This window comes from Bos taurus, chromosome 5 (genome assembly GCF_002263795.3).
Source record: "Bos taurus isolate L1 Dominette 01449 registration number 42190680 breed Hereford chromosome 5, ARS-UCD2.0, whole genome shotgun sequence".
Lineage (NCBI taxonomy): Eukaryota > Metazoa > Chordata > Mammalia > Artiodactyla > Bovidae > Bos > Bos taurus.
In genome coordinates this window covers 118,834,140-118,856,475 of record NC_037332.1, presented here as the reverse complement: position 1 = coordinate 118,856,475, position 22,336 = coordinate 118,834,140, and positions in this window count along the sequence as shown.

The following is a 22,336-nucleotide window of genomic DNA, read 5'->3' as shown; positions in this document are numbered from 1 at the left end:
AACGGAGGTGGTGCCTGCCCAGACACTCCATACTGTTTGTGCTGGAGGTGACGGGCTTGCTGAGGACACGGGCTGAGGACCTGTGCTGAAGCTTGGCAGCCAGCTTAGTGACATGTGACATCACAAGGGGACAAGCGGATTTTGCTCAGCAGGCATTCATGGAGAGCTGCTCTCAGGTGATGGGGGAATCAAAGGTAACTCAGAACCTGGTCCTCCCTGCCTGTCTCGGTCAGCTCAGGCTGTGTAACCAGCGGCATGGGTGGGCACTTACTGTCTCACATTCTGGGGGTCGGAGACGGAGAAACTGCAGAGCTGGTTCCTTCTGAGGCCTCTCCCCTGGGGAGGAGGACGCCGTCTTCTCCCCAGGTCCCCACACAGTCCTCCCCCTGCGTGTCTGTGTCCCGATCTCTTCCTGGAAGGACCCCATTCATGCTGGACTGGGGCCCACCCTGGTGACCTTATTTAACTGGGTCACCTCTCTGAAGACCCCCTCCCCAAACAGAGCCTCGGGTCAGGGCTTTGACGTGGGTTTGGGGGCACAGTTCCAGCACTGGGTGGCAGTCACCTCCTTCCCCGGCTTGCCATCCTCTGGGGTGACTCTGGCCACAGCGTGGGCCCTTCTCACCTGCTCAGCTCTGGACGCCTCCCCTTCCCTCTCATCCTATGGCTTCTGTCTATTGTCCCTCGGCCTCTGACTCTGAAGACGGTGACAGGAGCCCCTCAGCCCAGAAATAGCCTTGATTCCTTCCAACTCAGAGCCCAGATGCACAGGGAGCCCTGCTCCCCTCTCCCCAGCCTTGGCCTTCCCTGCCCTCTGGACTGAGCTGTGTTCCCAGAGGCAGGTGTCGAGGCCCCACCGCTGTGACCATATCTGGAGGAGGGCCTTTATAAGCTTTCCTTCCTGAGCACATATGAGAAAAATACTGGGGAAGTGCCTAGTGTTCAGTTATGAGTGACTGCGGGACCCCCACCGCTCGCCTGGCGCTGACCTTCAGGATGTGTCCAGAGGGAAACCAGACAGGAGGGAAGGGGGCCGGGCACGGCCCCTCCTCACCCCTCCACAGCCTTTCCAGACCTGTAAAGCTGCCACATCGTCGTGAGGTTAAACTAATCTCCAGCAATGCCGTGTGGCTTGCCTTATGCCAAACGAAAGTCACTTTGGGAAGTTCGCTTTGACAGCCAGGGAAGAAGGGCCGGGATCAATACGCAAAGCCGGCTCTGGCCAGTGCCACGGTGACCGGCCCGCCAGCGGTCAATAGCACACAATTAAGATAAGAAAAACTGAGCCCCGGCAGAGACCTCCGGGGCCAGCAGCCCAGCCCCGGCATCGAGCAGACCGGGAGATGAGTCCCCACCAGGGCAGCGGCCTGGCCGAGGTCGCCGTCGCAGCGCTCAGAGGTGCACCCCTTCCTGGGGTAGCCAGCTCACCACCCCGAGTCCACCAGGCTCCGAATGCCCGGGGAGCCCTTGCGGCCCTGCCGTTACCGCACATTCCTGTTGAGGGACTGATTCACGAAGAAGGCGGCTCCGGCGGCTCTAGATCTATAGTTGCAGATACATGTGTGCAGAGTGGCCCTTCTCCTCCTCGGGAGGGGCCCGAGGGCCTGGGCGCTGCTCCTGGGGACCCGCATAGCACACAGCCCCCCGCGCGGGGAGCTCTGCCGGACACGCTGGGGCGACGGGGTGGGGTTTACTGCCGATCTGCCCCGGGACGCACACGAAGAACCATTCTGGTGCCTGAGGACTTCCGGCTCATCGACTCTGCTTGGAGCAGAGCTGGGTGTGTCTGATGCCAGCTGTACCGCGAGCGTTTCATCCGTATAAACGAGGCCCCCAGAGCTTAATCACCTGCGCTTCCCTGTGACACCGGAGCAGGGTGAATCGAATATTGTTGCTTTTGTTCGGGGAGATAACAGAGGCTGAAGGACTGTCAGCAGCTGATAATGACTCAAATCGTGCTCCTGTGAAATGGAAATGGCTGGAGAGACAGAGGAGGCTGCAGGAGACGGCGGGCTGAGCAGTAGGTGGAGAGCAGGTGTAAACAGAGGGCCAGGGAGGGGCGCCCCTCTGGAGTTGGAAGCGAGCTGACTTCCAGAGGCGGGCTCTACCCCGGGGATCACCGGCTCCTTTCCCCACGGGATGACACCGTTTGATCACATTTTATCTCAGTGACAACCAACAGTAGCTTGTAAAACCCGCAGCACAAAATGATTTATTATCTCAGAATAACTCCCCCCGCCCCCTCTGCATTTTGAGAGGCCTCGTGGCTGGAGACTTCAGTTACCCTGCAGCAGAGACTCATCTGGGTGGTCAGGGCCCGGGGTGGGGGCCGAGGCTCCAGGCTGGGTGTGCCCGCTCCGTGCTGTCAGCACTGGAGCTCAGCACGCACTCCCACCCACAGCGCGTGGACCTGCCCTTTGGGGGTAAAGCTTGGGCATCTTTGCTTTCTCAGGGGCTCATCGTCATGGAGCTCATGCAGACCACGTGAACAGCAAGTTACATAAACAGGAAAACAGCAGAACCAAGACGGCCGCAGCAGCGGGAGACCTGCTCGGCATCACTGCTCGGGGGAGGCGGGGGCTGCAGACCTGCTTCAGCCTCCCTCTGAGGATGGGGCACAGCGTGTCTCTGAGCCCCGCCTGGCACTCCTGCATGGCCACAAGGAGGCAGAGGGCTCAGAAAGGGTCAGCCAGAGATGTGCGGTTGGGGGGTGTGTCCTGCAGGGATCCAGAAAACTCTGGGGCTCCCCCCACAGAGCGAGGGCAAGGGGGAGGGACCTGTGAGCTGCAGGGACAGAGTCAGGAGGGCGCCCAGGGCCGGGGAGGCCTGACCTTCCAGGCACAGAGTCTTGTGCCCCCTCCGTTCGTCCCATCCCGCTGTGGATCTCCCAGGGCCCAGGCAGACCGGGGCCCTGAGGCCAGGCTGCGTGCTCAACTGTCTCAGAGTCTAAGCTCGGTCGAGTGGGAGGCACACCAGACCAGAGGCCCCACGAAGCTCCCCCAGCGTCTCTCCTGCCCCACTGGGGGCCCCAGGACGGGGCTGGCGATGCCTGCGTGGACCTGCCTGCGCAGTGTCAGGCATCAGTCTAGGCAGCCCGTCTGCGCTCACATAAACACACACCTGTTTCTGCTTTTAGAAATTACATGGAGAGAAGGTCTCTGGAGCTGGTGAAGCTTGGAGGGCGGTGGGATGACTGAAATAACCTTCTGTAAACGGTCAGCCCCGACGCTGGGGATACACCCCATGCACGAACAGAGTGGGGAAGTGGGGCCTGAGGACAAGTCACTGCAGGCGGGATGCTCGGAAACCACAGAGGCTAATTTCTGCAGTTTTGGGGGCTGGGCGTCTGGGACCAGGTGCCAGCAGGTCGGGTTCTGGTGAGCGCCTGTCCAGGCTGCAGGGGGCTCTTGCCCTGGGTCCTCACACGGGACAGCCCTCGGGCCTTTTATAAGGACGCGGGTCACCGTGAGGGCCTCGCCTCCAAGCCCCCGCATGGCGGGGCTCCACGGCGGCCTCTTTCTGGTGTGCCTCCCTCCCACCTGGGTTCCAGCTCCCGAGACGGCTGAGCACCCAGCTTGGCGCCGCAGGCTTCAAGGCCCCAGGCCCCCGGCCGCCTCCGCGCCCGAGTCTGAGACTAGACCGTCAGGCCTCACCCGGCCCTGGTTCCCTCTGGAGTCTGTGCTCTGCAGCCTGGCAAGCACTCCAGGGCAGCAGCACCAGCAGGTGGGGGAGTCCCTGGAGGGACACCTGCAGGAGCTCCCTGTGGGGGGGACTCAGAGCCCGGCTGACCTAAGGCGATGCAGCCATTTGCCGTTTATGTTCTGAAGGTTATTTGTGATCGACTGTGTGAACCTATTGGTACAGGAGCGAATAGACCTCAAGCAAACAAAAAGGAAAACAATGATTGTTTCACGCTTATAGGAGACAGAATCTATAAATGTAAAAAAAAAGTAAAAATATACAACAGATGATCAAATATCAAAACACACAGGACAACTGGAGAAGCCGCTTGGAAAAACGAATGTCAGTGAACCCATAGCAACGGCCTTGGCATCTGAGCATGACGTGCAGTGTAAGTAAACTTGTTTATGTCACGTCACAGGAGTGATTCTCGGACACGCGCCCCTGAACGGGTGAGGATCTGTGTTTACACGGGGACACAGGAAGATACAGGCTTCCACCCGCATCACAGCAGGTGCGGTCAGAAACCGACGGAACACTCAGAGAAGTGACCTGGCCACAGCACTCACAGGCGGCACCCAGACAGACTCACCGTCGTGTCTGACACTCGGTGAAGCAAACTGGAGGTCAGATATGAGCCAGAGATGGCAGGCGCACTGGACTCTGGTCTCTGGGGTGTGGGCGTCAGTGACGTTTGCTTACGGCGCCGGCCGGAGATTTCGCCCTTCTCACTTTCGTGTCCAGACTCCGGCCCTTCTGAAAAGTTTTCCTGACGACACTCCAGACAAGACACTGAGCCAAAGCGATGCTTCCTGAGCATCCACAGCCTTAAGGCAGCATGAGTGTTCCTTCAACCAAGGAAGTTAAGAAAATAGTGGAGTATCCTGAGTAATGCATGAGCAATCACTATTAAGGAAAAATAAGAAGAAGAAATATATGAATTGGAAAAGAGTAGACTTTATAAACATTCCTCATGCTGTATACTTCAGAAATTAGAATTTCTAAATTCTTAAGGATTCTAAGCAGAAAGCGGACTAAAGCATAATTACGGCACAGACGAGGGTTGCATTTGTACACGTAAACTGGATACGGCGGTAAATGTAAACTGATAAACTGGAGGACTAACCTCTGGTTAGGATGCGATTTCAGAAAACGTGCGCTCAGGTTGATGCCAAGAGGGGAGCCCCCAGGTTTCTAGGCGCCCACCTCCCCAGGCTCAGGAGGAGAGGGCTGAATGAAGGTCTTGTCGGAGGCGGGAATTCCAGGGAGGAGGGAAATGCCTCCTTAAAACTGCCGATCGGATGTCGGGAAAGCCAGTGCCCAGCGAGTGGACAGTCTGATGGGCTTGTTGGACTGAAAGGATGAATGAATAGGTGGTGAATGACTTCAGAATCGTCCAGAGCTATACTGATGCGTGGCTCTCAATCCCAATCTTCTGTGCTTCTGGAAGGCTCAGCTGCCATGAAAGACTGTTATCTGGCGGGTATTGAGCACATCCTTGCTCTCAGGAGAGCCCTCTTGGAGGAGCCCGCCTGCTCAGGTATGAACCCCTGACAGCCAGGGGGCACCTGGTGAGCCCTTGGGTGGGCAGCGGCAGCAAGGCCCGCTGCCCCATCCCGTCAACCTCTGCCCAGGCTCTCCATGTCGCGGCCTGCGACCGGCTGTCCCCCACTGCCCGTGGATGACCAGCGAGCCTGCCTTCCTGAGCACTGGGGCCTGGGCTCACTCTTCTCCCACTCTGGCCGCTCAGACGACGGCCCAGCTGCATCCACCTGGCCACCCAGGAGAGGCGTGGGCCCCGCTCGGCTTGCTCCATCCGCGCACGCGGACCATGCGTCTGCCTGGGGCTGCCCCCCGCTCCAGCCAGGAACGTGCTTCCCGGGAGCGTCCACCAGCCCAGGCCTGCCTGCCCACGGCACGTCCAGGCCTGCGTTTTCCCTGTTTGTCGCCTCTGTGTTGGCTCCTTGGGGACCATCCTCTCCGGCCGAGGGCTGAGCGAGGGGCCGAGTCAGGGAGAAAAGGACAGACGGCCTTCCCTCCTCTGTCTTCGTTGGTGCTTTCATTTAATGATAAAGGAAACGGTCTCCAACAGGGCTCCAGAGGGAACAGCCAACAAAGCCCAGCCTGGATCAGCAGCTCAGACAGGAAGCACTCCTAGGGAGGACGCGCGGCTGGGCGGCTTGATGGAGGCTGTGCCGGGGGGCTGACGGGCGCGGCTGCAGGGGAGAGGCCTGGGGTGAATGGGGTGTCCCCAGTGACCCCCAGCTCCCATCTGAGAGAGGATGATCCTGCCGCTCTGAAGCGCCCAGACACGCTTGTCATGTCCTGGGGTCTGTGCCAGCGCTGTGACTGACCACGTGGGGTCGGCAGGGCTGTCTAGGTCAGGATGAGGAGGCTCCTGGAAGAACACGGGGGCCTCGGGCACGTCCCAGGTACAACCAGGGATGCTCTGGACGCCCGTCCCTGGAGACGGTGATGGGGCAGGGTCCGCAGTTCCTACCCTGGCTCAGGGTGATGGGCTCGCAGCTCATCACCCCCAAATTCCCAGAGTGGACCAGATGCCCTTTACTGTTGCTCCTCTGGCAGAGTGAAAGCCGGTGCTGAGTCTGAGGTTCACGGCCCCCTCACCTGGAGGTAATTGCTGGCCCCGCCTCCTCCTCACCCCCTCCTCCCATCCCAGCCACGGTGCCTCCTGGATCCAAGCACGGATGTCTCCGGAGCCCCCGTGTCCCTCTCCATTCCCCTACCCTCCAGAGAAGCTGGAAAGCAGAGTGGTCCTTCACAAAGTGCAGGGCCAGCCGGACTCCTCTCTCCTCACGGCGCTCCAGCAGCCTCTGTCTGGTCCAGAACCACGGATCTGCCCTCCTGGACAGCGTCCACCTCTCCGGCCTCAGCGCCGGCCACTCACCCTCTCTGTTCCAGGCGTCTGTGCTCCACGGATCTGCCCACACGTGCTGTTTCCTGTCTTCGGAAGATTGCAGTCATAGGGGAGACTAGATTCCTGTGAATTGAGCTGGGGCAGCCCCAGGATCAGTCGAAGGAGCCCATCCGCCCCTGGCGGGCCCCAGAGGGCAGCCCCAGGCATCCCCTGGACGCGAGCAGCGGCGGAGGAGGTGGACGTGGACGAGGCCGGGCTGCTGCCCCAGAGGCTGCTCAACAGGCTTGGATAAAGGAGGGCGTGGGGATGGAGTCGTCCCTGGTCAGGGGTCTGGGTGAGACCGGAGCCAAACTGGCTCAGACAAGCTGTGCGGGTCAGAGGCTCCCCAGTGTGGGTGCCTCCCGTGGGCACAGGAAGGACCCCCCAGCTTTCTACTAGAGTGTCGAGCACACGGAGCTGAAGCAGCAGTCTGGGTCCAGGCTTCTTCCTGGGGCTGGAGTGAAGGACAGCTCCAGTCAGGGTCGGCAACCGGCTCAGGGGTGCCCAAGCCCTAACCCTGGGAGCGTGGCTGCGCGTGGGGCCCCAGGATGTGGGGACACCGCCCTGTGAGCAGGAGGAGGGCTGGGGCAGCGGGGGGCTCCGGGCTGGATGGTCCACCATCCTAGGAAACTGGGCTCCTGGTGCTGGGCCCCCTGAGCCCTGGGGAATGTGCTGCGGCATCCGTTTGAGAGAAAAAAACACGAGTTTACGGAACACTGGTCGATGTTCCGCACAGAGCGCGTGCAGATGCCATCCAGATGGGCGCGCGGCAGGAGGCTGCGTCTCGGGAGGAGATGGGACAGCGAGGCCCTGGCTGGCCCGGCGCCTCGGCCGACCCAGGCTGCAGGGCCCTGGGGGCCAGACCTGTTAACAAGGCAGGGAGGCCGCCACCGGTTCCTGGAGGGCCAGGGGAGGGAGGCCGTCAGCAAGGAGCCGGCTCAGGCACCTGCGACCGCCGGCTGGCGGGGCCCCGCGCATCATCGCGCATCATCGCCCGTGTCTGCAGCCGCAGCACAGTGGCCTCTGCAACGAGCTGCCACTGCTTCTGAGGCTGCCGCCAGTGAACGTGCAGACCAAACGCAGGGGCTGAGCCGGGCTATGGCCAGGAGAGAGCGTGCGTGGCTGCCCTCCAGCCCATCAGCAAGTCAGACCTGGGAGTCACACCACCAGGGACATACTCCAGGCCTGCCCCCCCAGCCCTGATGGTTTGGTTTGACCTTAATGTGAAGAGCTGATTCATCTGAAAAGACCCTGATGCTGGGAAAGACTGAGGGCAGGAGGAGAAGGGGACGACAGAGGATGAGATGGTTGGATGGCATCACCGACTCAGTGGACATGGGTTTGGGTAAGCTCCGGGAGTTGGTGATGGGCAGGGAGGCCTGGCGTGCTGCAGTCCATGCGGTCCGGAAGAGCTGGACATGACTTAGTGACTGAACAACAACAACAAATTCCTTTTCAAGCAAAAGAAGGGAACGCACCTACCTTCTGGATGGAAGGTCTTCACAGGCAGATCTGGAGGCGGCGGCTGTGACCCCTGACCTCACGGCCCAGCTGCCCTCCTGGGGCCTGTCTGCCCCTCGCTCTGCTCAGCGAAAGAAGGGGCCATCCTGGCCGCTTGGTGGCTCCCTGTCCCCACAGGGTCGTGTGTTGAAGCCTTGACCCCAAAGTGATGGTGTTGGGAGGCAGGGCCTCTGGAGGTGATCAGGGTCAATGAGAGGGTCCCTGATGGGACCAGGGCTTCGTAAGAAGCGGAGGAACCAGAGCCCCGCCCCCAGGTGAGGACATGGAAGAAGGCGGTGTCTACTCCAAGCAGAGACTCTCTCAGGGGCAGCATCACCTGGCACCCTGATCACAGGCTCCCTGCGGCCCGAGCAGCCTGAGATGGCACTTCTCCTACGTCCTGTCTGGTGGTCCAGCTGCTGCCCGAACCCATGCATGCAGGGCGGCTGGGACCCCTGGCACGGCTCACCGGGAACATGGCTCCCTGCATGGCAGAGCAGGGAAGAACGCAAACATCCCGTGGGCCGCGCTGCCTCACCCGGAGCGTGGCTCCCTCCTCAGCAGAGCAGGGAAGAACACAAACATCCCGTGGGTCGCGCTGCCTCACCCGGAGCGTGGCTCCCTGCACGGCAGAGCAGGGAAGAAGGCAAACATCCCGTGGGCCGTGCTGCCCCCAGGAAGAGAGGCTGGAAGTGCTGCTGTGCAGGAGGGCACGCCCCAGAGACCCCTCCCCGCTGAAACCACCCACCCACTGCCGGGGGCTCCAGGGTGTTTTTAAGTCAGTTCTGTCCCTTTGCTTGAAGCAGATCTGAGAGTAGTTAGCATCTGCGATGTTGCTGCCTGCTGCTGAGAACAAACGCCAACCCGTGCAAAATTCTGCCTTCAAAGGCTCACTGAGGCGGCCGTGGCCCCAGGCTCCTTCCGGGCCTGTGGCTTTTCTCCTCTGATCTGTCCCTTGGCTGGTGAAGGCCGTGCCCAGGAGAGCGGGTTCCTGGGCTGACTCAGTGCTGAAAGGACAGGGAGTTGCCAGGCCAGCCCGACCATCGGGGATGGCCGTATTGTGGGGGCGTCCGCTCGGCCAGCACGTGGCTCGATCCCCCTAGCTGTGTGGGGGTGTGGGTGTCTGGCTGTGGGGCTGCCCCCCAAGTAGGAGGCCCATCTGTCCGGGACAGCGGGAGCCTGCCTGGGGCTCCGGGGTTGTTCCCCTGAATTCCCGCCGGGCAATATCCCCAGAAGCAAGACTGAAAAGGGGTCGGGGGGAGGTATTGAAGAAAGGCCTGGCGGGAGGTCCACATCCAGGGCAGGGCGGCTTCAGGGGGGCCTGGCCCCCACACAGGCTCCTGACCCGGCTCCTCCTGCCCCCCTGCCTCCCCTGTCTGAACGGGATGAAAGCCTGCCTGGGAGGCCCACGCGGAAGCCCAGGCCGTGGTCGTGGGGTCTCCCCCATCCCCTCCCCGGCTCTCCTGACACCCGTAGTGCGGAGTTGCACCCTCTCTGAGAGCTGGGGGCCTGCACACCCTTTACCTTCGCAGGGCCAGGACTCTCTCCTCCCTGGACCCCCAAAGACCCCCAGCAAGCCCCTCTGAGTCCCTCACGGCTGCCCCCGAGCTGCCTCCTCCCAGAAGCCCACCTGTCCAGTCAGGGCAGCTCTGAGCACCCATAGGGGTGGGGGCGGCCCTGTCTCACTGCTGTGTCCCCAGGGTGCCCACAGCGCCTGGCACTCAAGCGCTCGGTCAGGGTCCCTGGTCAGCACCTCTTTCATGGCCATGGGTTCACTAAACTTCTAGCGGTAGGACCAGACTTCTCTGGGAGGAGGACAGGCCTGCTGGCCCCATGGAGGTCTCTGAAGACCTAGGGAGGCTGGTGACGCAGCCTCTGAGCTGCCTGGGGGCCTGGGCCGAGCCCCTGCTGTGTGCTGACCTGGCCAGTGGGCCCAGGACAGCCGCTGCCTCAGGGTCGCCCCTGCACAGGTCGACACGCAGCTGGTTGCATCCACCTGGCCACCCCTGGAAGGGTCTGTTGCCCTTGCCATGGAGGAGAGAGGGGCAAGCCAAGGCCAGGGCTGCCCACACGATAGCTCAGAGGCCCAGGAGGCGGGTCTGCCCTGCACAGGGTTGGCTGTGCCCGACCCCCAGCCGTGGCTTAAACAGCAGACGTTCACTGTCTCAGGGCTCTGGGGCCCAAGGCTTTTGTGCTGAGTGACTTGGGCCAGCCCCAGGCCTGTGAATGGCTGGGACGTGTAGCCCACCGTGAGAGGCTGCGTGGTCCATGTCCTGGGTCTTTCAGGGGATGGCCAGGCAGGGAGGCTGAGAGAGGAGAGGGAGGCGGGCAGAGCTCCTCACCCGCCCGGTCCTGGGGACGGGAGGCCCTGGCCTCACGCACGGCCAGACAAGGGGCTCCCGGCCTGCACGTCCCTGCCCCCCAGTGCCCCCAGGGAGCGAGAGAACCAGGCCCACAAGGTCCCCGGTGCTCTGAGCTTCAGCCAACAGTGAAGGCGGCCAGGACGTCCCAGGATGCTAGGCAATCGAATCTGGGGTCCTAACAGGTGCCTGAGGAGAGGGGGACATTGGGAGCCAGCGGGGGCCTGACCTCCATGGGGGTGCGAGCTGGAAGCAAGGCCAGGGGTCCTCTCTGTGAGTGCTGAGGTCTCCAGTGGGCAGAAGGGAGAGGCAGCGGCTGCTGGGAGCGGAGGGCGGAGGTAATGGGCCGCGGTGGCCCCTGGAAGTGGCCGAATTAATGGCTGGAAATGCTCAGACAGTGGGCATTAAACAAACTCATAAAATCCCAAACCAAAAACCATGCTGAGCTTCCAAAGTGACTCAAACGCGTAACAAATAAAAGTCTAAAATTATTGAAAACCTTTTAAGAAGATTACTCTGGAGACCCGGTCAGACCACTTCAGCTCTTCGTGAAGATATTACAGCATTTTTTTTTTTTAAACATCAGGGTTTTTAACAAGAAAACATTTGGCAGCATTTTCCCCCCACTGAGCTCATCATTCTAGATCACTTTTGAAATGGAAGGCTGATTTTTTAATAATTTACCAAGCAGCTGAAGAATAGACGTGTCCCTTTCATAATATGGCATATCCAGCACCGTGGGGAAGGCTCCTCCGCGGGGGCCGACCCCTCGGGGGCTCACCTGCTCGTCAGCACTGAGTGGGGTTCGCCCAGCCCACACACGCCACAGGAGATCTCCGCAGAAATGCCTGGCCCCTGGGAACAGGAGCTGCTCTAGGCGGGAAGGTACAGCCTCACCCATGCTCTCCCGACAGGTGACAGGTGGGGAGCGGCTCCTTGACCTTGCTGGGCTCAAGGGCAAAGGGCAAAGGGCTTGGGGAAGGCCAGCCAGGGTGGGCTCCCGAGCTCCTGGCCCAGAGGGTGCTGAGTTCCCGTGTGTGCTCCCCAAGGCTGTGGCACCTTCGGGGCCAACGAATCTGGGGGAAGACAGAACATTCCATCTAAATGTGACTTTCTCCATCTCCCCCATGGGATTCGATCCCCCGCAAAGCTGGGGAACGAGCTGGGTTTCTCTCTCTACTTTACAGTGAATGGTTCTATCTGTATTTCCCTTTATCAGAAAGCTAAGTGTGCTAGTTGCTCGTCGTGTCTGACTCTTCGGACCCCGTGGACTGCAGCCCACCAGGCGCCTCTGCCCGTGGGATTCTCCAGGCAAGAGTACTGGGGTGGGCGGCCAGACGGAAAGGTGAGCCCAGGGACGCTCACCCCAGGGACGCTCGCCCCAGGGACACTCACCCCAGGGACGCAGGCCAGTTCGCCCTCACGCAACACACACATGCCAATCCAGCCTCCATGGTACGCTGGGCTGTTTCCTCCCCTAGACGTCGACAAGCTGATTCTGAATCACCTGATGATCTACTGACTGGAAGGGCAGAGCTGAGGGTGACCCCGCAGACGCTGGGGCCACACGCCTGCGTCATTACATCATCATCACCGCGAACCTGAGGGAAAGAGACGGCACAACCTCGGGGCAAAGACGCACACCTCGACCAATGGATCGTGAGCGAGCCCAGGAGCAGACGGGTTTAGGGCGAAAGTGAAGGTGAAAGTGAAGTCGTGTCTGACTCTGCGACCTCATGGGCTGCAGCCCACCAGGCTCCTCTGTCATGGGATGCTCCAGGCAAGAGTACTGGAGTGGGTGGCCATTTCCTTCTCCAGGAGATCTTCCCCACCAGGGATCAGACCCAGGTCTCGTGCACTGCAGACAGAAGCTTTACCGTCTGAGCCACCAGGGAAGCCCATTTCTTTGTTTATGGTGAAGAAATCCCCTTGCAGCAGACAGGGCGTCTTCAGTAAAAGATCATTCACTGCAGACAAAGTTTCACGTCACCCCGCCCCAGTGGTTTACCGGGAACGAAAGCAGGGGCGGGTGGCTTCGAGGAGCCCAGAGGGGTGTGACTCGGTTGCCTGGGAAACCCTGCAGGTGGAGTCCCCCTCCCTGGACGAGGACAGTCACGCTCACGCCAGTCTCTCCCGGTTCACGAGCCTGTGGTCCCCATAGAGGCGCCTGTCGTGATGTTTGACACCGACTCTCACCCCGGCTCCTGAGTCTGGGCAGAGACACGGGCCTCTGAGGAGAACTGGGGTGACCAGCCCCTTCCCCCCGATTTGAAGACTCAGGTGAGAACCCAGGGCCTGTACCATTCAGGGCTATGCTCCTCAGGGAGGTGATCCAGGAGGAGCCAGTTAAGTGTGGGGACCTCCAACCCCTTCTTTCTCTAACAAGTCATCTCCCAGCCTCCTTATTTATGTATGCACCCGTGAACTGATCTGCATTTCTTTTCTAAGTTTTCTTCCACGCGTTGCTAGCATCCTCTGCAGGGCGCTCTGCTGTGGGGGAGGGAGCAATGGCTGACCCTGCGCCTTCCTTTTCTCCTCTTTCTGTCCCCAAAGTCCAACTGCACCCGCCTCCTCCAGTATGCCATAGGATGACCCAGACCATGGGCGCCACTGCACTCAGCAGAGTGCCCATGCCACTGGCTGGGCAAGGCGTGGATGCTGCCCGGGGCCTCTGACCATGCCCACTGGGCCGTCTCCTCAAGCAGGGAGGCATCCTTGACCTGGGACCAGGCAGCCATAGTCCTGCCCAAGGCCTGGCTGTGGAGTCAGCCATCACAGAGGGCTGGGCCGGCTTCAATGTGGACAGTGTGTGGGAACCAGGTCCCTGCAGGAAGGTAGGGATGTCCGAGTCTGAGCTCTCGGACGGATGTCAGATGCCCACATCTTTTGGTGCTGGTGAAGCCAGAGAGTGTCACACCCGGTGACCTGGCCACCCCCTTCCTGACCCCCCTCGAGCTAGTGGGCTTCGTGTCCCCTGCACGCCACCCCTCCCAACGCTGCTCCCTGCACGAAGCATTGCCAAGCTTGGTCTTCCCTCCCTCCAGCACAGCCATGACCATCTGTGTTCAGCTGTGCTCTGGCTGCTGGTCAGCAAAAGGTGCCCAAGTTGGGGGCTCAGGCAGCCAGCACTGGAGGGTGCAGAGGGAAGAAGGGGGGCTGGTCTTGGGGCCACAGGGACCCGCGGGGTCTGGCTTAGTGCTTGGCTGGGATGTGAGTGCCCTGCCTCCTGCCTCCAGCTCCCTTCCTGCCTGGGCAGCGGCGCCTCCAGGCTTGTCCTCAGTGGACAGGCAGGATGCCCCACAAGGGAGGAAGCAGCCCTGGTCTACTCTGGGTGAGGGTGCAAGCTGAGGTCTGTCTAAGCCCGAGTCTGCACGTTGGGTGTTCATTCCACCACCTGAGCATCGTCCGGGCCTGGCCTCACTGGGAAACCTGTTATGAGCCCTGAAGTTTGCAGGCGAATAGCCTGGCCTGTCGGTTACACCAGGGGAACCCTGATGTGTGGGCATCCTTGTACACACAGAGGAAAGGACACAGGTGGTGCCGTGAGTGCGGGTTCTTTTGTCCAAAGCTCTGGTCCTAACTCGTGGCCATATGGGAAAGGGTTGGCTTCCAGCCTGTCAGGCCCAGAGGGTGAGTCGTTCAAGGCCACAGCTGCTGGGGGGACATCAGCTGGGTGAGGCCATCGGTCACTGAGAAGGCAGAACCCGGCCTGAGCCCTGCTGGCTGTGAGGGATGCAGGCAGCCTGCTTCCTTCCCTGCCTTGGGGGTGTCTCCGTGCCAACAACCCAGCCAGGGGGAGCAGGAGAAAGGAGCTTTGTTGGCCTACAGCCTCAGGCAGGGCCTTCTCTACAGGACGGGGTGCTGTCTGTGGGGGCCAGGGCTCTCTCTGGGGGGGGATTGCACAAGAAGGAGGGGTCCTGCTCCATCACGAGGCTCCAGGCAACCTTCCCTGAGGCCCCACGTTTTCTCACAAGACACAGCATGACACGAGGAGACATGTGGCCCCCATTCCAGACAAGCCTGCCTGCTCCCAGAAGGTTCCAAGAAGACAAGTACATGGTTTTACATAGAGAGTGCTGTGGGTCACACCAGGGGCTGTGTGATCCGCTCTCGGACGGGGGAGGAGCTGCCAAGCACACAGAAAGGATCCCAGAGAGGCCCCCACAGTGCGTCCGAGGACCGATCCCTGAGGGATGGAAGCCGGGTTCTGGAAGAAGCTTCCTGGTGAAGTTGGAGAGGCAGCGGGAGCCCTGGATCAAGTTCCCAGACACTGCGTTGTGTCTGGATCCTTGGAGCTGAGGCTGTCCCATCTTTACCCGAAAATGTGTGAGGGCCTCGCCTTGGAAGGCTCCAATCTGCGTCTCGGTTTTGTCAGTCTGGAGCGTGTCCTGTACCCTGGGCCCTGTGACCTACGCATTTGCACCTGATCAATATGAGGCTGTGCTCTGTCTACTTGTCCTAAATAACGCTTTCTGTTTTTAGTCCAAAGCAAATTTTGAAAGTCTTAGCAAAGAGAAGTACAAGTATTCGCTCATAGTCCCGGAACACTGAAAGATACGTGATACATACATGCATACACACAGACATACACACAAAGATGCGTCTATATCTGCGCACGTGGAGAGACGCATCTGTCTACATCTATTTAACCTGTCATCAATGTCTGCTAGTCTATCGTCTATCTCTTCTCTTAGCAGTCTCCCGCTCTCTCTGTGTTTACCCAACTGCTCATGCACTCTTTCCTGGGGAGGCGCCGGGACGATAGAGGAGAGGGGTGTGAGGCCTTGGGAAGGGGCGGGACCTTGGGAGGGGCAGGGTCTATGAAAGGGGTGGGGTCTGGGGAATGGGCGGGGCCTTGGGAGGGGCAGGGTCTGAGAAGGGGCGGGGTCCTGGGGTGGGCGGGGTCTGGGGGCGGGGTCTGTGAAAGGGGCGGGGCCTTGGCAGGTTGCGGGGCGGGATCTGGAACCAGCACCTGCCGGATGCAGGCAGACGGATGAACAGACCAGTGGGAGAAGGTGAGAGAGGCGTGGTTGAGAGAACGGCACGGAAACGTGTGTACTACCGTATGTAACAGAGATGACCAGTGCCAGTTTGATGCCTGAAGCAGGGCGCCCAAAGCTGGTGCTCTGGGACAACCCAGTGGGATGGGGTGCAGAGGGAGGGGGCTCAGGATGGGCGGACATATGTATGTGTCCGCTTCATGTTGATGTATGGCAAAACCCATCACAATACTGTAATTATCCTCCAAATAACATAAATAAATTAAAAAAAGAACGTACAGGAAATGGTGCCTCACTAGGCAGAGCCGGGATCCCCAGCCTGCGCCTTGCTCCCCGAGCTCCTGGTGGCCACAGAGCGGGCTGTCAGACCCCATTCTGCCGCCCACTCTATTCCCTCCCGCCGCCCTCCCGAGTTTCCGCTTTCCCTGGCGTCCCCTTCTGGAAGCTTCAGGCTTGATCTTGGTCCCCTGCCCCGCCCATCTTCCCTGTGCAGGGGTGGGGGCCCCTCCCTGTCCACCTTGCCTCTGTCCTTGGCGTCCAAACAAGGGGGAACCTTGTCTGTTCTCACACCTATGGAGAGGCTGCTACGGCCTGAGGGCTCCAGTGCTGGCCCCAAACCTGGACACACACCTGCCTTCCATCTTGTCATCTGAAAACCCACTGGTCGTGCCCAAGGGGGTGCCCTTCCTGGTCCCTGGACTCTCTTCATGTTGGGGAAGCCTGGACTCCAATACCCTGTAGCAACATCAGTGTTCAAAATCCACATGTGCTCACACTGGGGGCCACTGCCAGCCTGCTGTGCAGCCCTCGGAGCCCCGTGTGAGGCTTCCAGGACAGGGCTGACCCTCTGCGGACCTTTGAATGCTGTCCTGATGGCGACCTGGAGGGTGAACACAGGTTCACCCTCCTGCCACGACACACAGATGTGAGGAGACCCCTGCTCAAAGCCAGGCGGGGGCCGAGGATGACCCCACTGGGCTGGGGAGGGGCCTGCCCCAGGCCCAGCCTCGTGAATGGGTGACGGTGGGGCCAGGAGGGTGAGTCTCTCTTGTCCATGGGTGTCCCGGTTGGCTCCCCCGCCCGCCCAGCAGCTCACCATATGGAGGCAGCACTCTGGGAGCACGCGTCTGGGAGGAGGGCTCAGCAATTACGGCAACCGCTGCAGCGTGCTATCCTGTTACAACTGAGCACAAAAGTTTCTGAGCTTTGGCTTCCAGAGTGTCATGTCAGACAAGACCTGGATTCTCTCCCGAAATTTTTAATCTTCCGGGCAGAGCAGCCGCGCCTCCTAATACTACGTGCAGATCATTGTCAGCCGTGGCGGCTTCGCTGCCCTCGCCCAGCAGAGTGACAAAGCCGGGCAGCATCTGGACAGTGTCCAGTCCAAATCCCATTCTCGGGGCCTGGGCGGTCACACTCTGCACATTTGCAGTTCGAGAGGCCGCGTGTTTAGCAAAATGAGGCCAGAGGATTTACAGCTTTGGTGGCAAGGGCAATAAATACAGAAGTGGCTGTAGCTCAGTTCCTAGTATCATGCCTGCTGTGCTCCTGAAATAATAAGTCCCATCCAGGAATCGCCGTGTGCTCTGCCCAAGCTGGCCTACCATGCTCCTGTGTGTGCCCACTTCTCAACGAAGCAACTCCTGGTCCCTGGAGAGCCCACAGCCCCACCTCTAGGAAAGGGCTCTGGGCACTTGTTGCGACTCCTCTTCCAACCATTTTCCTTGTGGTATTTTTGTAGAGTTGTGATCCTGTCTTTATGGACTTTAATTCTCCTCTTCTCCAGCTAACATTAAAGTCTGACCCTTTTTGGTTCTAGCTGAGCTCCCAGCTGTCCTTTTACAGGACTGTGTAGTATTTCATTGCATGGACGTCTCATCCTTTACAGAGCCATCCCTTTGTCGTGAGTGACATTTCAGTAGCCATATCTGTGCATGGACTTTTTAAAATTGACATTCTGTCTTAAAACAGTTCTAGACTTACAGGAAAAATTGTGAGAGTACAGAGTTCCTGTGTAACCACACCTAGATTCCCCTGTTATTAACATGTTGCACTAATATAGTGCATTTGTTACAGTTGATGAACAATATTTATACACTGCGGTTAACTGAAGAAGCCTGTGTGTTACTTTTGTTACCAAACCAAGCCTGGGTTCCTGCCATAGCAAAGCCCCTCCAGGGACACCAGGGGTGGTGAAGGTTGAGTACAGTGTTTATTACTGGGCCAAGGATGGAGAAGGGGCAGCTCATGCTCAGAAGACCCAGACTCCCCGGGGCTTTCAGGGAAGGTCTTTTAAAGACCGGGTGAGGGAGAGGGTCAGCTCCTGGACAGTCCTCTGATTGGGTGCTGGGGAGGTAACTGGTGATGTCTCGGGAATCTCAGGCATCAGCCTGCTGGTTCCGCCAGGTCTGGGGTCTATGTGCTGATGGGCAGCATGCAGTTAACCTCTCCACCTGAAGGGGGTTTCAGTATCTGCAAAACTATCTGCGTGACAGCTGAAGGACACGACTCATGATATTATCTAGAGGCCTTTTGTGTGCATGCTAAGTTACTTCAGTCGTGCCTGACTCTTGGTGGCCCCATGGACTGTAGCCCACCAGGCTCCTCTGTCCATGGGATTCTCCAGACGAGAATACTGGAGTGGGTTGCCATTTCCTCCTCCAGGGGACCTTCCCGACGCAGGGATCCAACCCATGTCTCTCATGTCTCCTGTGTTGGCAGGTGGGTTCTTTACCACTATCGCCACCTGGGAAGGAGGAATTAAAGGCCTGTGACTTCGCTTTTATGGATAGACTACTGTAATTTTGTCTCGTTTGGCTGTTTTCCTTTGTTTCTGCATTTTCCTTCCTCCTTTGATTAAATTTGCTCTTTGGAACTCAAGGAAGGCCGGGGAGGCTGAACTTCTTCTACAACGAGAGGTGAGGGGGATGTGGGGTGGGGGCAGTTCCTGCCCCTCAGATGGCCCTGAAGGTCCTGCTCATTTCATCTAGTACTTCCCTGATGTCTTTTTCTGCCCAGGACCCTATCCGGGACCCATATTATATGTAGCAGACACGTCTCCTTAGGCTCCTCTGAGCTGTGACTCTTCCTCAGAGGTCTCTTGTTGATTTTGAGGACCTCGGCAGTGCTGGGGAGCCCTGGGCATGCATTTTATAGGCTGTCCCTCGATGGTGATCTGTCTGGTGTTTCTCTCACAATGAGACGGGTTGTGGGGTGTGGGGACCAGATACAAACTGCCATTCTTATGACGTCTTACCAAGGACATGGTGTCACCATGACTGATCCCTGTGATGTTGACCTCGGTCACCTGCCAAGGAGCAGCAGAGCCCCTGGACTGAGGAGTGGGGCGGGGCAGTGGTGACAGACGCCTGGCACCTGAGAGGCCCTCGCGGCACAATGACCTCCAGCCAGGACGGTGGTGGGAGCCGTGTGTCTCAGTTACAATAAATCCAGTGGGGAAAGAAAGAGCACCTTTTTTTTTTTTAAGCAAAAGGTCAGGGAGTATAGGTGACATGACTAATTAGTCGAGGCTGAAGCTCTACCAACACAGAGAGACTCTTCCGGAGACGCGCCTGATGAGAACTGCGCTTGCTGGTTTGGATTTGGCCGCTGCGTGCAGGACCCGGGCAGCCCTGCCCCGTGAGTGCTCTCCCCCAGTGTGGCCCGTGAGCTACACACGGAATGTGAGGCTGTTCCGTTATTCAGGAACCCTTCCTGTTTTTCCTGCTGAAATGCAGCCTGGGGCCTCTGACCTCTGGCCAACCCCTACCCGCTCCTCCTTCCCAGCTCAGATCACAGGTCACATTTGAAATTCCAGCCAAGTCCAGAGGTCTTTCTGTTCCATCCGCTGGAGCCCACCTTGAAGGTGGTCCCTGATTCGGGAGCAGGGGCCTGAGTGCCGGCCCCTCTCCCACCTGACCTATGACACCCAGGGGTGCAGCTGAGTGGTGAGGGCTTGGCAGTCACAGTGGGTGGGCATTCCTGTTGGCTCTTCAAGGGACACTGTGGGGCCCCACCTGCCTGGGACAGCCAGACATCCTTGACCTTCTGAAGACCGCCTGGGCTCTGGGGTCAGGAAGCCCTGGCCTTGGCTCTCCCTGGGTCCCTAGAGGGACAGATGGATGGGGAGGCTGTCCAAACTCTGTGACCCCAGGTCCCTTGTCTGCGTGGACAGCAGCCTCTTTTGTCTGGTTACCGTGATGTCTGATTGACACGGTGGCCAAACAGGACCATGCAGGACCCAAGGGTTGGCTCCTCTCCGATTAACCACCAGCCCCTCAGTTCCTGCTCTGGTCTTATCCCCCAAGCCTCTGCATCCCTCAACTTGGTCCGTCTGAGAGGTTAACCTGGGAGGCTCTGTGGCAGGTGGGAGACCCATGGGCTCACCCTGTGATGTTCTCTGTCTGTCTGGGACAGAAGCACGTGGAGACCCACAGTGGTAAGTACCTCCTGGTCAATGAGCTGGTTCTCACGGCAGCTCCCTCAGGGCGCTCTTGGCAGAAGACACACTGTTCCAGGGTTGGGGAGGAGGCAGGCTGAGGTCTCAGTTGCCGTGGTGACACATAGACGTCCTGGGTGCTCAGTTCCCAAAGACAGTAATAGCACAGGCATTGAGGCCCCACTCAGCCACGTGTGGTCCAGGCACGCAACACACATGGTATCATTCCATCCAATCCTCACGGCTCCCTTGCGAGGCAGTTAGGACCCTTCCCAAATTTCAGGTCCAGAAACTGAGGCTCGGAGTCTGAAGTGGTGGAACCAGGATTCCAGAGCAAGAATGCTACTGCAAGTAGAGCCTGTGTGTCTTCGCGGTGGGTGTGACCCCCTCCCTCAGGGTGGAGAGCGTGCGATTTGATCCAGGGGTGTTCTACAGCAAAGGGACCCTCCTCTCACCAGGAAGCTGCAGGGGACTGTCCTCAGATTTGGAGAGGGAGCACATGGGCCATGTCCCACACTGGAGATGTGGCTGGAGATCTGATGTTGCTGCTGGTGGAGCAGCCTCCTCTATGAGCCCAGGTGGGTGCTCTTATCGGCCACACAGCTGCTCGATTGGGAGGCTCATGGGCCCCTAGGTTCAGTACAAACCCGACTGCATTTCTTCATTTCAAAGGTTGCCTCTTGTCATGTAGAGCCAGCATCAGAGTACACTGGAGACAAGGCAGACACAGTTCCCGAGTTTGTGAACTTACAGCCCAAGGAGAAGCAGTCCCCTTCCCATGAAATCAGCAGCTCTTTCTGTCCCCCATTCCTGCTGAGGGCCCACGTCCTCTGTTCTTCCAAGTTCAGTGCCAGGGCCCTCCAGCATCCACTCACCTGGGCTCTGATGGGTCTCTGCACGCCTCTCCCCTCCCCCATGCTGCCACCTGGTGCCAGGTACCACCTCCTCTCCCAGACTTCTTAACCCCTCGTCCCAGCAAACTCACTCCAGCACCTTGGAGAGCTCTGCAGCAGGGGCGGGAGTCGCGGAACCAGGCAGAGGCAGCAGAATGGCCTTTCTTGGTCCCCAAACCTTAGGTGGGGGCCCCCCAATGTGAGGTCTAGAGAAAATCAGGAGATCCAGAGCATCCCAAACCACAAGGTCCTTGGGTTGCTGGAGGCTGACAGTGAGGACGCCTCAGGGCGGGAGGGAGGGAGGGAGGAAGAGAGGATTGGGTGTGTGTGTGTATGTGTGCATGGGTGGATGGGTGAATGGATGGATGGATGGGTGGGTGGATGAATGGATGGATGGATGGGTGGATGGATGGGTGGGTGAATGGATGAGTGGATGGGTGGATGAATGGATGGATGAATGGGTGGATGGATGGGTGGGTGAATGGATGGGTGGATGGGTGGATGGATGGGTGGGTGGATGGAAGGGTGGATGGATGGGTAGGTGGATGGGTGGGTGGATGGGTGGATGGATGGGTGGATGGATGGATGGGTGGATGATTGGATGGATGGATTGGTGGTTGATTGGATGGATGGATGGGTGGATGGATGAGTGGATGGATGGATGGATGGGTGGGTGGATGGGTGGATGATTGGATGGATGGATGGGTGGTTGATTGGATGGATGGATGGATGGATGGATGAATGGATGGGTGGATGGGTGGATGGGTGGATGGATTTATGGGTGGATGGATTTATGGGTAGATGGATGGGTGGGTGGATGGAAGGGTGGGTGGATGGGTAGGTGGATGGGTGGGTGGATGGGTGGATGGATGGGTGGATGGATGGATGGGTAGATGGATGGGTAGATGGGTGGATGAATGGGTGGATGGATGGGTGGATGGATGGGTGGATGGATGGATGGGTGGATGATTGGATGGATGGATGGGTGGTTGATTGGATGGATGGATGGGTGGATGGATGAGTGGATGGATGGATGGATGGATGGATGGGTGGGTAGATGGATGGGTGGATGGATGAGTGGATGGATGGGTGGGTGGATGATTGGATGGATGGATGGGTGGTTGATTGGATGGATGGATGGGTGGATGGATGAGTGGATGGATGGATGGATGGATGGGTGGATGGATGGGTGGGTGGGTGGATGGATGGGTAGATGGATGGAGGGACGGATGGACAGGTAGATGAACAGGTAGATGGATGGATGAGCTAACAATAAAATTGGGGGGATGGATGAAGGCCATCCACACAGCCCGCCTTTCCTATACTGACCTTCCACACCTTGGTATGTTTTGCCATGATCCTAGGTAAATGGGTTTCAATCAATCTCTCCTACTCTTTTGAACTTGGAAACAGCAGTTGATAAAAACCTCTCAGTAAACAGATTCTTTTCCTTGGTTTTCCTGGAACTTTTGATTCTGTGAATGGGCAGAGGTCTTGGGCACCCAGCACTGAGCCTGCCTGCCTGCTGGATCCCGAGGGTGAGGACC